This window comes from Oncorhynchus nerka, unplaced genomic scaffold, assembly GCF_034236695.1.
Source record: "Oncorhynchus nerka isolate Pitt River unplaced genomic scaffold, Oner_Uvic_2.0 unplaced_scaffold_915, whole genome shotgun sequence".
In the NCBI taxonomy this organism is placed as follows: domain Eukaryota; kingdom Metazoa; phylum Chordata; class Actinopteri; order Salmoniformes; family Salmonidae; genus Oncorhynchus; species Oncorhynchus nerka.
Window position 1 is genome coordinate 140,405 of NW_027040389.1, and position 10,000 is coordinate 150,404.

The 10,000-nt window shown below is 47.9% G+C and overlaps 2 pseudogenes; one reads left to right on the top strand and one right to left on the bottom strand.

Annotated features, from left to right (window-relative positions):
* LOC135570711 (huntingtin-like) overlaps positions 1 to 162 on the bottom strand; it is a 73,168-nt pseudogene extending 73,006 nt beyond the window's left edge.
* Positions 163 to 1,426: 1,264 nt separating this feature from the next.
* LOC135570712 (huntingtin-like) overlaps positions 1,427 to 10,000 on the top strand; it is a 98,621-nt pseudogene continuing 90,047 nt past the window's right edge.

Below are 10,000 nucleotides of genomic sequence, written 5' to 3' on the forward strand. Positions count from 1 at the left end.
ACATTGTATTTGGATTGTTCAGGTTCACCATCAGTTTAGCTTGAAACAGTCAGTATATGTGGTCATTTTTAGACATAGAGGATGTTGCTACCTCACTGCATGGTCGATGCGGGAGAAGAACAGAAGCTCATCAAAACTTCCACATGGTCTGAACCATTCCATTTGGAGACGGGGGGTGAAAAGTTGTGCTAGATATTCATGGGGGATATCAGAATGGGAGGGTGGTATCAGAATGAGGTGTGTGGGGGTGGGGGGTGGGGGTGTATCAGAATGAGGTGTGTGGGGGTGGGTATCAGAACGAGGTGTGGGGGGGGTGGGGGTGTATCAGAACGAGGTGTGTGTGGAGGGATGATATCAGAATGAGGTGTGTGGAGGGGGGTGTCAGAATGAGTGTGTGAGGGGGGGGGTGTCAGAATGAGGTGTGTGGGAGGGGGGTGTCAGAATGAGGTGTGTGGAGGGGGGGTGTCAGAATGAGGTGTGTGGAGGGGGGGTCAGAATGAGGTGTGTGGAGGGGGTGTCAGAATGAGGTGTGTGGAGGGGGGTGTCAGAATGAGGTGTGTGGAGGGGGGTGTCAGAATGAGGTGTGTGGAGGGGGTGTCAGAATGAGGTGTGTGGAGGGGGTGTCAGAATGAGGTGTGTGGAGGGGGTGTCAGAATGAGGTGTGTGTGGAGGGGGTGTCAGAATGAGGTGTGTGGAGGGGGTGTATCAGAATGAGGTGTGTGTGGGGGTGGGTATCAGAACGAGGTGTGGGGGTGTATCAGAACGAGGTGTGTGTGGAGGGATGATATCAGAATGAGGTGTGTGGAGGGGGGGGTGTCAGAATGAGGTGTGTGGAGGGGGTGTCAGAATGAGGTGTGTGGGGGGGGTGTCAGAATGAGGTGTGTGGAGGGGGTGTCAGAATGAGGTGTGTGTGGAGGGGGTGTCAGAATGAGGTGTGTGGAGGGGGTGTATCAGAATGAGGTGTGTGTGGGGGTGGGTATCAGAACGAGGTGTGGGGGGGTGGGGGGTGTATCAGAACGAGGTGTGTGGAGGGATGATATCAGAATGAGGTGTGTGGAGGGGGGTGTCAGAATGAGGTGTGTGGAGGGGGTCAGAATGAGGTGTGTGGAGGGGGGTATCAGAATGAGGTGTGTGGAGGGGGGTGTCAGAATGAGGTGTGTGGAGGGGGTGTCAGAATGAGGTGTGTGGAGGGGGGTGTCAGAATGAGGTGTGTGGAGGGGGGTGTCAGAATGAGGTGTGTGTGGAGGGGGGGTGTCAGAATGAGGTGTGTGTGGAGGGGGTGTCAGAATGAGGTGTGTGGAGGGGGATGTCAGAATGAGGTGTGTGGGGAGGGGGTGTCAGAATGAGGTGTGTGGGGGGGGTGTCAGAATGAGGTGTGTGTGGGGGGGGTTATCAGAACGAGGTGTTTGTGGAAGGGGGTATCAGAATGAGGTGGGTGAGGGGGGACGAGGTGGGTGAGGGGGGTCAGAACGAGGTGGGTGAGGGGGGTCAGAACGAGGTGGGTGAGGGGGGATGTCAGAATGAGGTGGGTGAGGGGGGGTATCAGAATGAGGTGTGTGAGGGGGGGGTATCAGAATGAGGTGTGTGTTTAATGACAGTTCCTCTCTTGTCTCTATGGCTGTGGGATTAGAACGTCTCCGGAGTTCCAGAAGCTTCTGGGCATCGCCATGGAGATGTTCTTGCTGTGCAGCGACGACAGAGAGTCGGACGTCAGGATGGTGGCAGACGAGTGCCTGAACAAAATCATCAAAGTGAGTGAGGACCCCATCTTCTGCTCTCCTCAGTCCTATATGTTATGGCTCTCGTTCTCTCTATCTAGTTCTCTCTCTTTCTCTCTATCTAGTTCTCTCTCTTTCTCTCTATCTAGTTCTCTCTCTTTCTCTCTATCTAGTTCTCTCTCTTTCTCTCTATCTAGTTCTCTCTCTTTCTCTATCTAGTTCTCTCTCTTTCTCTCTATCTAGTTCTCTATCTAATTCTCTCTCTTTCTCTCTATCTAGTTCTCTCTCTTTCTCTCTATCTAGTTCTCTCTCTTTCTATCTAGTTCTCTCTCTTTCTCTCTATGTAGTTCTCTCTATGTAGTTCTCTCTATCTAGTTCTCTCTAACTAGTTCTCTCTCGTTCTCTCTATCTAGTTCTCTCTCTTTCTCTCTATCTAGTTCTCTATCTAATTCTCTCTCTTTCTCTCTATCTAGTTCTCTCTCTTTCTCTCTATCTAGTTCTCTCTCTTTCTCTCTATCTAGTTCTCTCTCTTTCTCTCTATCTAGTTCTCTCTCTTTATCTCTATGTAGTTCTCTCTATCTAGTTCTCTCTCTTTCTCTCTATCTAGTTCTCTCTATCTAGTTCTCTCTCTTTCTCTCTATCTAGTTCTCTCTATCTAGTTCTCTCTCGTTCTCTCTATCTAGTTCTCTCTTTCTCTATCTAGTTCTCTCTTTCTCTCTATCTAGTTCTCTCTCGTTCTCTCTATCTAGTTCTCTCTATCTAGTTCTCTCTATCTAGTTCTCTCTATCTAGTTCTCTCTTTCTCTCTATCTAGTTCTCTCTATCTAGTTCTCTCTCGTTCTCTCTATCTAGTTCTCTCTTTCTCTATCTAGTTCTCTCTTTCTCTCTATCTAGTTTTCTCTTTCTCTCTATCTAGTTCTCTCTTTCTCTCTATCTAGTTCTCTTTCTCTCTATCTAGTTCTCTCTATCTAGTTCTCTCTATCTAGTTCTCTCTATCTAGTTCTCTCTATCTAGTTCTCTCTTTCTCTCTATCTAGTTCTCTCTATCTAGTTCTCTCTATCTAGTTCTCTCTATCTAGTTCTCTCTATCTAGTTCTCTCTCTATCTAGTTCTCTCTATCTAGTTCTCTCTATCTAGTTTTCTCTCTATCTAGTTCTCTCTATCTAGTTCTCTCTATCTAGTTCTCTCTATCTAGTTTTCTCTCTATCTAGTTTTCTCTCTATCTAGTTTTCTCTCTATCTAGTTCTCTCTATCTAGTTCTCTCTATCTAGTTCTCTCTATCTAGTTCTCTCTATCTAGTTCTCTCTCGTTCTCTCTATCTAGTTCTCTCTTTCTCTATCTAGTTCTCTCTTTCTCTCTATCTAGTTCTCTCTCGTTCTCTCTATCTAGTTCTCTCTATCTAGTTCTGTCAGGTTGTAGTTTTTACGTCTCTCTGTCTCTCTCTATCAGGCGCTGATGGACTCCAACCTGCCCAGACTGCAGCTGGAGCTCTACAAAGAAATTAAAAAGGTTTGTAGATAAAGTTGTTGTTATTATGGAGTCCTGTGTTGTTATGGAGTCCTGTTGTTATGGAGTCCTGTTGTTATGGAGTCCTGTTGTTATGGAGTCCTGTTGTTATGGAGTCCTCTGTTGTTGTTATGGAGTCCTCTGTTGTTAGGGAGTCCTCTGTTGTTAGGGAGTCCTCTGTTGTTAGGAGTCCTCTGTTGTTAGGGAGTCCTCTGTTGTTAGGGAGTCCTCTGTTGTTAGGGAGTCCTGTTGTTAGGGAGTCCTGTTCACTGATCCTCAATGGATCGATGTGGTAACTGATGATGATGATGATGATGATGATGATGAAGAGTAAGACAAATATTATGACAAATGTTAATTGTGATTGACTGTGGTGGTTTTGGTTACGATGACGAGGGAAAATATCAGGATGGTAATGTTCATGTTGATGATGATGATGATGGACATGTTGATGAAGATGATGATGATGAAGGTGTGTGTGTGTGTGTATCTCTCTGTTAGAACGGTGCCTCTCGGAGCCTGAGGGCTGCTCTCTGGAGGTTCGCTGAGCTAGCACACCTCGTCAGACCACAGAAATGCAGGTAGGAGACACACACACACACACACACATGAGTAGGCGCAGAGACCAAGTGCATTCTGCACGTCATACTTTAAATGTATTTATAGAATGTGAAGTATGGATTTATACACTCTGGTCTAAACAGCATTTAGACTGGATTTATACACTCTGGTCTAAACAGCATTTAGACTGGATTTATACTCTCTGGTCTAAACAGCATTTAGACTGGATTTATACACTCTGGTCTAAACAGCATTTAGACTGGATTTATACACTCTGGTCTAAACAGCATTTAGACTGGATTTATACACTCTGGTCTAAACAGCATTTAGACTGGATTTATACACTCTGGTCTAAACAGCATTTAGACTGGATTCATACACTCTGGTCTAAACAGCATTTAGTCTGGATTCATACACTCTGGTCTAAACAGCATTTAGACTGGATTCATACACTCTGGTCTAAACAGCATTTAGACTGGATTCATACACTCTGGTCTAAACAGCATTTAGACTGGATTCATACACTCTGGTCTAAACAGCATTTAGACTGGATTCATACACTCTGGTCTAAACAGCATTTAGACTGGATTTATACACTCTGGTCTAAACAGCATTTTTGTCCTGTTGGGTAATACTATGAGGTGGGGTAATACTATGAGGTGGGGTAATACTATGAGGTGTTGGGTCCTGTGGGGTAATACTATGAGGTGGGGTAATACTATGAGGTGTTGGGTCCTGTGGGGTAATACTATGAGGTGGGGTAATACTATGAGGTGTTGGGTCCTGTGGGGTAATACTATGAGGTGTTGGGTCCTGTGGGGTAATACTATGAGGTGGGGTAATACTATGAGGTGGGGTAATACTATGAGGTGTTGGGTCCTGTGGGGTAATACTATGAGGTGGTGGGTCCTGTGGGGTAATACTATGAGGTGGGGTAATACTATGAGGTGGGGTAATACTATGAGGTGGGGTAATACTATGAGGTGTCGGGTCCTGTGGGGTAATACTATGAGGTGTTGGGTCCTGTGGGGTAATACTATGAGGTGGGGTAATACTATGAGGTGGGGTAATACTATGAGGTGGGGTAATACTATGAGGTGGGGTAATACTATGAGGTGTTGGGTCCTGTGGGGTAATACTATGAGGTGTTGGGTCCTGTGGGGTAATACTATGAGGTGTTGGGTCCTGTGAGGTAATACTATGAGGTGTTGGGTCCTGTGGGGTAATACTATGAGGTGTTGGGTCCTGTGGGGTAATACTATGAGGTGGGGTAATACTATGAGGTGTTGGGTCCTGTGGGGTAATACTATGAGGTGTTGGGTCCTGTGGGGTAATACTATGAGGTGTTGGGTCCTGTGGGGTAATACTATGAGGTGATGGGTCCTGTGGGGTAATACTATGAGGTGGGGTAATACTCTGAGGTGTTGGGTCCTGTGTGGTAATACTATGAGGTGGGGTAATAATATGAGGTGTTGGGTCCTGTGGGGTAATACTATGAGGTGTTGGGTCCTGTGGGGTAATACTATGAGGTGTTGGGTCCTGTGGGGTAATACTATGAGGTGGGGTAATACTATGAGGTGTTGGGTCTTGTGGGGTAATACTATGAGGTGGGGTAATACTATGAGGTGTTGGGTCTTGTGGGGTAATACTATGAGGTGTTGGGTCCTGTGGGGTAATACTATGAGGTGGGGTAATACTATGAGGTGTTGGGTCCTGTGGGGTAATACTATGAGGTGTTGGGTCCTGTGGGGTAATACTATGAGGTGTTGGGTCCTGTGGGGTAATACTATGAGGTGGTGGGTCCTGTGGGGTAATACTATGAGGTGTTGCGTCCTGTGGGGTAATACTATGAGGTGTTGGGTCCTGTGGGGTAATACTATGAGGTGGGGTAATACTATGAGGTGGGGTAATACTATGAGGTGGGGTAATACTATGAGGTGTTGGGTCCTGCTGGGTAATACTATGAGGTGGGGTAATACTATGAGGTGTTGGGTCCTGTGGGGTAATACTATGAGGTGTTGGGTCCTGTGGGGTAATACTATGAGGTGTTGGGTCCTGTGGGGTAATACTATGAGGTGGTGGGTCCTGTGGGGTAATACTATGAGGTGTTGCGTCCTGTGGGGTAATACTATGAGGTGTTGGGTCCTGTGGGGTAATACTATGAGGTGTTGGGTCCTGTGGGGTAATACTATGAGGTGTTGGGTCCTGTGGGGTAATACTATGAGGTGGGGTAATACTATGAGGTGGGGTAATACTATGAGGTGTTGGGTCCTGTGAGGTAATACTATGAGGTGTTGGGTCCTGTGGGGTAATACTATGAGGTGGGGTAATACTATGAGGTGTTGGGTCCTGTGGGGTAATACTATGAGGTGTTGGGTCCTGTGGGGTAATACTATGAGGTGGTGGGTCCTGTGGGGTAATACTATGAGGTGTTGCGTCCTGTGGGGTAATACTATGAGGTGTTGGGTCCTGTGGGGTAATACTATGAGGTGGGGTAATACTATGAGGTGGGGTAATACTATGAGGTGGGGTAATACTATGAGGTGTTGGGTCCTGCTGGGTAATACTATGAGGTGGGGTAATACTATGAGGTGTTGCGTCCTGTGGGGTAATACTATGAGGTGTTGGGTCCTGTGGGGTAATACTATGAGGTGGGGTAATACTATGAGGTGGGGTAATACTATGAGGTGTTGGGTCCTGCTGGGTAATACTATGAGGTGGGGTAATACTATGAGGTGTTGGGTCCTGTGGGGTAATACTATGAGGTGTTGGGTCCTGTGGGGTAATACTATGAGGTGTTGGGTCCTGTGGGGTAATACTATGAGGTGGTGGGTCCTGTGGGGTAATACTATGAGGTGTTGCGTCCTGTGGGGTAATACTATGAGGTGTTGGGTCCTGTGGGGTAATACTATGAGGTGTTGGGTCCTGTGGGGTAATACTATGAGGTGTTGGGTCCTGTGGGGTAATACTATGAGGTGGGGTAATACTATGAGGTGTTGGGTCCTGTGAGGTAATACTATGAGGTGTTGGGTCCTGTGGGGTAATACTATGAGGTGTTGGTCCTGTGGGGTAATACTATGAGGTGTTGGGTCCTGTGGGGTAATACTATGAGGTGTTGGTCCTGTGGGGTAATACTATGAGGTGTTGGGTCCTGTGGGGTAATACTATGAGGTGGGGTAATACTATGAGGTGTTGGGTCCTGTGGGGTAATACTATGAGGTGGGGTAATACTATGAGGTGTTGGGTCCTGTGGGGTAATACTCTGAGGTGGGGTAATACTATGAGGTGTTGGGTCCTGTGGGGTAATACTATGAGGTGTTGGGTCCTGTGGGGTAATACTATGAGGTGGGGTAATACTATGAGGTGTTGGGTCCTGTGGGGTAATACTATGAGGTGTTGGGTCCTGTGGGGTAATACTATGAGGTGTTGGGTCCTGTGGGGTAATACTATGAGGTGGGGTAATACTATGAGGTGCGGGTCCTGTGGGGTAATACTATGAGGTGTTGGGTCCTGTGGGGTAATACTATGAGGTGTTGGGTCCTGTGGGGTAATACTATGAGGTGTTGGGTCCTGTGGGGTAATACTATGAGGTGTTGGGTCCTGTGAGGTAATACTATGAGGTGTTGGTCCTGTGGGGTAATACTATGAGGTGTTGGTCCTGTGGGGTAATACTATGAGGTGTTGGGTCCTGTGGGGTAATACTATGAGGTGGGGTAATACTATGAGGTGTTGGTCCTGTGGGGTAATACTATGAGGTGGGGTAATACTATGAGGTGTTGGTCCTGTGGGGTAATACTATGAGGTGGGGTAATACTATGAGGTGTTGGTCCTGTGGGGTAATACTATGAGGTGGGGTAATACTATGAGGTGTTGGGTCCTGTGGGGTAATACTATGAGGTGGGGTAATACTATGAGGTGTTGGGTCCTGTGGGGTAATACTCTGAGGTGGGGTAATACTATGAGGTGTTGGGTCCTGTGGGGTAATACTATGAGGTGTTGGGTCCTGTGGGGTAATACTATGAGGTGGGGTAATACTATGAGGTGTGGGTCCTGTGGGGTAATACTATGAGGTGTTGGGTCCTGTGGGGTAATACTATGAGGTGTTGGGTCCTGTGGGGTAATACTATGAGGTGTTGGGTCCTGTGGGGTAATACTATGAGGTGTTGGGTCCTGTGAGGTAATACTATGAGGTGTTGGTCCTGTGGGGTAATACTATGAGGTGTTGGTCCTGTGGGGTAATACTATGAGGTGTTGGGTCCTGTGGGGTAATACTATGAGGTGTTGGGTCCTGTGGGGTAATACTATGAGGTGTTGGGTCCTGTGGGGTAATACTATGAGGTGTTGGGTCCTGTGGGGTAATACTATGAGGTGTTGGTCCTGTGGGGTAATACTATGAGGTGGGGTAATACTATGAGGTGTTGGGTCCTGTGGGGTAATACTATGAGGTGGGGTAATACTATGAGGTGTTGGGTCCTGTGAGGTAATACTATGAGGTGTTGGGTCCTGTGGGGTAATACTATGAGGTGGGGCAATACTATGAGGTGTTGGGTCCTGTGGGGTAATACTATGAGGTGGTGGGTCCTGTGGGGTAATACTATGAGGTGTTGGGTCCTGTGGGGTAATATTGACTCAGGATCTGTTGTTATGTACCCGGTCTCCTGAGGACTGACTCAGGATCTGTTGTTATGTACCCGGTCTGCTGAGGACTGGCTCAGGATCTGTTGTTATGTACCCGGTCTGCTGAGGACTGGCTCAGGATCTGTTGTTATGTACCCGGTCTGCTGAGGACTGGCTCAGGATCTGTTGTTATGTACCCGGTCTCCTGAGGACTGGCTCAGGATCTGTTGTTATGTACCCGGTCTGCTGAGGACTGACTCAGGATCTGTTGTTATGTACCCGGTCTCCTGAGGACTGGCTCGGTCTCTGACCTCTTCTCTCCCTCCTCCAGACCGTACCTGGTGAACCTCCTCCCCTGTCTGACCAGGATCACGAAGAGACAGGAGGAGACGGTCCAGGAGACCCTGTCTGCTGCCGTGCCTAAGATCATGACTGCTCTGGGACACTTTGCTAACGACGGAGAGGTCAAGGTACACACACACACACTCACTCACTCACTCACACACACACACACACTCACTCGCACACACGCACACACGCACGCACACACACACACTCGCACGCAAACACACACACACACACACACTCGCACGCACGCAAACACACACACACACACACACACACACACACACTCGCACGCACGCAAACACACACTCGCACGCACGCAAACACACACACACACACTCGCACGCACGCACGCAAACACACACACACACACACTCAGACACACGCACACACTCAGACACACGCACACTCACAGACACACGCACACACTCAGACACACGCACACTCACAGACACACGCACACACACAGACACACACACACAGAACTCAAAGACCCCCAGAACAACCTCTGTTAAAATGTTGTATTAAAAGCCTTGAGTAACAGAGAATAGTGGAAGTATTGATGTCCTCTTGCCTGTATCTGTTGTAGAACGAAGCTGTAAGGCCAGAGGGGGTGTGGTATATGACCAATATACCACGGCTAAGGGCTGTTCTTATGCACGACGCAACGCGGAGTGCCTGGATACATCCGTTAACCGTGGTATATTGGACATATACCACAAACCCCCTGAGGTTGCCTTATTGTTACCAACGTAATTAGAGCAGTAAAAATTATGTTTTTGTCATACCCCGTGGTTTCAGTCTGATATACCACGGCTGTCAGCCAATCAGCATTCAGGGCTCGACACACCCAGTTTATAATTGTCTGATCTGACATGTTCAGGTGTTGTTGAAGTCGTTTGTGGCCAACCTGAAGTACGGTCTAATATACCACGGCTGTCAGCCAATCAGCATTCAGGGCTCGACACACCCAGTTTATAATTGTCTGATCTGACATGTCTAGGTGTTGTTGAAGTCGTTTGTGGCCAACCTGAAGTCCACTTCTCCTACGATCCGCCGGACGGCCGCCAGCTCAGCGGCTAGTGTTTGTCAACACTCGAGACGGGCCTCCTACTTCTACACCTGGCTGCTCAACGTCCTGCTGGGTCAGTACCAAACACAACCAGCCCATAGTACAGGCCTCCTACTTCTACACCTGGCTGCTCAACGTCCTACTGGGTCAGTACCGAACACAACCAGCCCATAGCACAGGCCT